General features: G+C 48.8%; 1 protein-coding gene and 1 pseudogene across 1 annotated transcript in view; both read right to left on the reverse strand.

Moving 5' to 3' along the window:
- Positions 1-5,401, reverse strand: part of RPS6 (ribosomal protein S6) — a 33,504-nt gene extending 28,103 nt beyond the window's left edge. Inside the window, exon 1 of the mRNA XM_021718872.1 lies at positions 5,397-5,401. The gene's annotated coding sequence lies outside the window, so the exon portion shown is untranslated. The remainder of the gene's footprint in view (positions 1-5,396) is intronic.
- On the reverse strand, positions 2,975-3,699 carry LOC103273855 (annotated as a pseudogene).
- Positions 5,402-6,000: the final 599 nt, after the last annotated feature.

Below are 6,000 nucleotides of genomic sequence, written 5' to 3' on the forward strand. Positions count from 1 at the left end.
GAGGGGGGTGGATGCCCTCTCGGAGACGCTGTTAGCTATTTGCTCCCTCAGACCGGGGCAGCCTCCCATGGCCAGTCCCATGCTCTCTGGAATGCAGGGGAAGGTGACAACCAAGGTTGGACCAGAGCTGCTTTCTGAATGGCATGGTGCAAAAGGCCAAGCCCTCCCCACCCACTGTCTTGCACATCTGCTGCTCTGGGTTACGTGGGTGCTTGTGGGGACAGCCTACTTCATGAAGCCCTTGGCTTCTTTGTGTGTGTGTGTGTGTTTTATTCTTTTGAGTCAGAGTCTCACTCTGTTGCCCAGGTTGGAGTGCAGTGACACAATCATGGCCACCGCAGCCTTGACCTGCTGGGCTGGGACTACAGATGTGCGCCCCAACACCTGGCTAATTTTTTTGACTTATTGTAGAGACGAGGTCTCACCAAGTTACCCAGGCTGGTCTTGAACCTGGGCTCGGGCAATCCTCTCGTCTCACCTCCCAAAGTACTGGGAATACAGGCATGAGCCGCCACACCCTGCCAGGGTTTTGAAACAAAGTGGAGAGACTAATGTGACTGCCACCCACATTCAACTAGTACCCATTTGAGGCCAACATTGTTCCATCTAGATGCCCATACCAATACCTTCCCCAATTATTTCAAAGCAAATCTCAGATGATATGCTTTATTACAAATATTTCAGTATGTATCTCTCCACAACAACCCTCCTTTCTCATTTATTTCCAGTTTTGCTCAGGTTTATTGAGGTCTACTTTACATACAGTGAGATTTACCCTTTTAGCCATAGTTCAAAGATTTTTAGAAACTCAGTCATGTAACCATCACAATCAGGATATAGAACAATTCTTTTCCCTCCCCAATATCCGCATATTCCTTTGTAGTGAACTCCCAATATTTTTGTTTCCAGAATGTTATAAAGATGGAATCAGCTGGGTACAGTGGCTCACGCCTGTAATCCCAGCACTTTGGGGGGTGGAGGCGAGAGGATTGCTTGAGGCTAGGAGTTTGAGACCAGCCTGGGCAACTTGGTGAGACCTCATCAGTACAATAAACTAAAAAATTTGCTGGGCGTGGTGATGCATGCCTGTAGTTCCAGCTACTTGGAAGGCTAAGGTGAAAGGATTGCCTGACCCCAGCAGGTCATGTCTGTGGTGGCCGTGAGCGTGCCACTGCACTCCAGCCTGGGAGACAGAGTGAGACTCAAACTAAAAAAAAAATTATTTTATTTTAAATTCAGGATTAGGTATACAAGTGATCATTGTACAGGTAGTCTGTCTGGTCACTTGGTTTGAGGAATAACTTTCAAAGCCTCTGTTCAACCATGGTGCGAATCAGTTCCATGCACATTTCATTGCTCATAGCAAATGACAAAGCCAAAGCCCACATCCAGAGGCTGGGAAAGTGTATTCAGGTATCTGGAATCAAAAGTACACTCTGTCATGACTGCCATTTGATAGCTCAGTTGCATCTCTCTCTCTCTTTTTAGGTATGAGCCACCATACCCGGTCTCTAAAACGAATTTTAGAGCAGCCAGCAAAGTTTTCAAGCCAAGTTTATTTAGAAAGCAAATTTGAGAGAGAGAGAGAGAGAGAGAGAGAGAGACAGAGAGAGAGAGACAGAGAGAGAGAGAGAGATTGATTCACCTCCCCAAGGCAGAGGAGGGGGCCAAAGCTAAGGAAACTTGGTGGCCGTAGCTCAAAGAGCCTTGTGGAGACAGCAGAGTTTAACAAAGCAATGGCCTCTTTTTTTTTTTTAATGTTGGAGTCTCACTCTGTCACCCAGGTTGTAGTGCAAACTCGACCTTCTGGGCTCAGGTGATCCTTCTGCCTCAGTCTTCCAAATAGCTGGAACTACAGGCGTGCACCACCACGCCCTGCTAATTTTTTGATTTATTGTAGAGGCGAGGTCTCGCCAAGTTACCCAGGCTGATCTTGAACCCCTGGACTCAGGCAATCTTCTCACCTCGTCCTCCTGAAGTGCTAGAATGACAGGTATGAGCCTGCACACTGGACTCAGTTGCACCTGCCCAGTCTTAGAACCCACTTCTTCAGAGAAACCTTCTTTGACACCCACAGATAAGGTCATAACTATGGCTATCAACTGTTGGAACTGTACCTCTCCTCTGTGAAACATGTGACACAAGTGTAATTATTTATGTATTTATTTAAGTTCTGACTTTCGCCCAAGAGTGCAAGGTCTATGAAGGCAGAGACAGTATCTGTCCTGCCCACCTTTTAAACCTTGGCACCTAGAACAATGTCTAGCATATAGCAGTAGTCAACAATTACATGTAAATGAACAGGTGAGCACCTTAGTCATGCCCACACCATCCCTCACCTGGATTACTGAAAGCCCTTACCAGTAGTTTCTGAAATCTAGTTCATCCTCTGCCATGAGGATGTCCTTTTTTTTTTTTTTTCTGAGTCGGAGTCTCACTCTGTTTCCCAGGCTGGAGTGCAGTGGCATACTCACAGCCACTGCAGCCTTGACCTGCTGTGCTCAGGTGAATCTTCCATCTCAGCCTTCCAAGTCGATGGAACTCCAGGTGTGTGCTACCACGCCCAGCTAATTTTTGATTTATTGTAGAGATGAGGTCTCGCCAAGTTGCCCAGGCTGGTCTTGAACCCGCAGGCTCAGGCAATCCACTCGTCTCGGCCTCCCAAAGTGCTGGGATTGCAGGCTGAGCCACCAGGCCCAGCTGAGTCACCAGGTGCTAGGATTGCAGGCTGGGCCACCAGGCCCTTTTTAAAGGCTTACTCTTCATTTACTCTTCATTCTTATTTTTTTTTCCTCAGAAAAGTCTTTTGTTGTCTCCAGGGAGACACCTGCAAAGTTTGACTTTTACAGAACAGTCAGTGCCCATCACCCTCCCTTGTCTTCATCTACAGCCAGATGAAGAGCTGCTCCTTCTGGAGGGCGGCGGTCCCCAGTGGGACCAAGAAGGGGCAGGGAGGCCCTTAGTCCTGACTCTGTCAGTCGTCGTCCTCAGACTCTGATTCCTCTGCTGACTCGGAGTTGCTCTCTGGCAAGTCGTCTCCCATCTGCTGGAACCTTCCTGACTGTGCATCCCACACGTATTTGATGGTCACCGTGAATTCAGCCATCTCATACCCAAAGGGCTTCAGGACGCGGGCCTGCTCTGGGGTTGGCACATCGCCCTCCTTGCACACCTCGGAGTCGGACAGCAGGGTCACCACACCTCTCATGAGGGCAGTGGGCAGGCCCAGCTGCCTCAGCTGTGGTTCCACAGAGTGGGGGACCTGCTCCCGGGGCCCTGGGTCCAGGCTCACGGTGAAAGCTGCTTTGTTTCCAGCGCGGGCATAGTCCAGCTCTGTATTTCGTGGACCATTCACTTCCTCCTTTGGGCGGTGGTGCAAAGAAGGCCCACCTCGCCCCTCAGCTTCTTGCTGACCTGGTGCAGGTTGTCTTTGTATTCATCTGCTGGGCTCCGACCCAAGGCCGCCATCATCCCCTTGTTTTTGCCAGAGAACATCTGGCTGTGCTTCCAGGCATTCTGGATGTCCTGCAGCTTGCTGTTCCTCACGCTGGCCACAGAGAAGATGAAAGTGAACTTGTAGGTGTCCACACGTTCCTGAAGCTCTTCCATGAGGTTCTGTTTCAGTTCCAAGCCTTTCTTGGCAGTTTTGGTTAAGGAAACTTTCTTGCCGTGCCTGGATTTGGGCATCACGCTGAAGACACATGCCTTCATTCTTATTCTTAAAAGCTTATCGTCTATTTCATCTTGTAGGGCAGTCTCCCCTTTGAAGTTTCCTGAGTGTATAAGCTTTCACAGACGTCCATCCTTTTACACAGGCTGTTCCTTCTGTAGAATTCTTGCCCCTCAGTGCTCTGCCTGGTAAAGGCCTACTCATCTTATATGTCTCAGCCCAAAGGCTATCCTCTGCTGAAGCTTCCATGACTCTCAGCACAGACTGGGACTCCTGCCTCTCTGCATGTACATCTTATTTATTTATGTATTTATTTATTTTTGAGTTAGGGTCTCACTCTGTCCCTCAAGCTGGAGTGCAGTGGCCTGATCATGGTTCATGGTGGCCTTGACCTTCTGGGCTCAATGGATCCTTCCACCTCAGCCTCCCAAGTAGCTGGGACTAAAAGCATGCACCACTACCACTGGCTATGTGTTTGTTGTTGTTTTGGGGTTTTGTTTTTTTTTGAGTTGGAGTCTCACTCTGTCGCCCAGACTGGAGTGCAGTGGCCACTTCCGGCCACTGCAGCCTCGACCTGCTGGGCTCTGGCAATCCTTCCACCTCAGCCTTCCAAGTAGCTGGAACTACAGGTGCTCACTACCATGCCTGGCTAATTTTTTATTTATTGTAGAGATGAAGTCTCACCAAGTTGCCCAGGCAGGTCTCGAACCCGCGGATTCAGGCAATCCACTCACCTCAGCCTCCCAAAGCGCGGGATTACAGGCTGAGCCACCGAGCCCAGCTGTTTTGGGGTTTTTAAAAAGATTTTTTTGTAAAGACAAGGTTTTGCTATGTTGCCCATGCTAGTCTCGAACTCCTGGGCTCAAGCAATCCACCTGCCTTGGCCTCCGAAAGTGCTGGGATTACAGGTGTGAGCCACTGCACCTGGCCTTCTGGATAATTATTAAAAAAATAATTTTGTAGAGACAAGGTCTCGCTATGTTACCCAGGCTGGTCTTGAACTTCTGGCCTCAAGTGATCCTCTAGCCTTGGTTTCCCAAAGTGTTGGAATTACAGGCATGAGCCTCTGTGCCTGGTGTTTACCCCCATTTTAGCAGTTACCATGTTGCACTGTAAGGGTTTGTGCGCCTTTACCAGTTAGCTCCATGTGGCCATAAAGAATATTTCATTGGCCTTTACATTATCCATCACTTAATATGAAGCTTTGCACAAAACAGGTGCACAAAAATTGCTTGTACATCTTTGCAAGCTATAGTTAAAGTAACACCTTATCTATCAGTACAGAAGCAGCAGTCAGAAAACACCTTAACAAGTTCCACGGGGCCAGACGCAGCACTTTGGGAGGCTGAGGTGGGATGATCGTTTGAGGCCAGGAATTGGAGACCAGCCTGGGCAACATAGTGAGACCCTGTCTCTAGAAACAAACAAACAAAACAAAACAAAATTCCATGTCTTTCAGGAATAGGCAATCCGAATCTACTTTTATTTATTATATACCCAGTCCTAACGCTGTGGTTTTCCAGTGCAGATTAGAAAAAGAAGAGAAGGCCAGGCTTGGTGGCTCAGCCTGTCATCCCAGCACTTTACAAGGCTGAGGCGAGTGGATTGCCTAAGCCCGCGGGTTCACGACCAGCCCAGGCAACTTGGTGAGACCTTGTCTCTACAATAAATCAAAAATTAGTTGGGCATAGTAGCATGTGCCTGTAGTTCCCGCTACTTGGAAGACTGAAGCAGAAGGCTCACCTGAGCCCAGCAGGTCGAGGCTGCGGTGGCCAAGGGTGTGCCACTGCACTCCAGCCTGGGCAACAGAGTGAGACTCCATCTCAAAAAAAAAAAAAGAAAAGAAAAAGGAGAGAAGTGCTTCTAAACAGAGGCCTACTGACAACAGCAGAGGGCATCTGTCACAGCTGATATGGGCACCTTCTGTAGCAGCTGTAGCAGTATTTTCCCAAGACCTCTCATCCGTAATTCTGAGCCTGAAGACGGACTCAGACATGTAAAAACCCACAGTCTTGCTGGCTTCTCATGTTTCCCTCCTAGCAGAAGGGGTGAGGGGGTGGATGGGAGTCTCTGGTCGCCTGCTGGTGATGAGCCCAGGGAAAGGGGATTTCCTCTATTGGGCTTTCTTCTCCCTTTTCTTTGTGACAGCAGCAATCTTGGTTTGGATTTAGTTTTGGGGGAAGCAAAGTGTATAGTGCACAGTGAATTTCTGCCCTGCCACACACCGGCTAAAACAGTACTTCTCCAACTTGAGTGTGAGTCAGAATCACCAGAGGGCTAAGCCAGAGACCAGGCTCCACCCAGTTTCTGATTCAATAGGTCTGAAGTGG

Source organism: Carlito syrichta, unplaced genomic scaffold (assembly GCF_000164805.1).
Source record: "Carlito syrichta isolate Samal-C Ts95f unplaced genomic scaffold, Tarsius_syrichta-2.0.1 Scaffold113135, whole genome shotgun sequence".
NCBI lineage: Eukaryota > Metazoa > Chordata > Mammalia > Primates > Tarsiidae > Carlito > Carlito syrichta.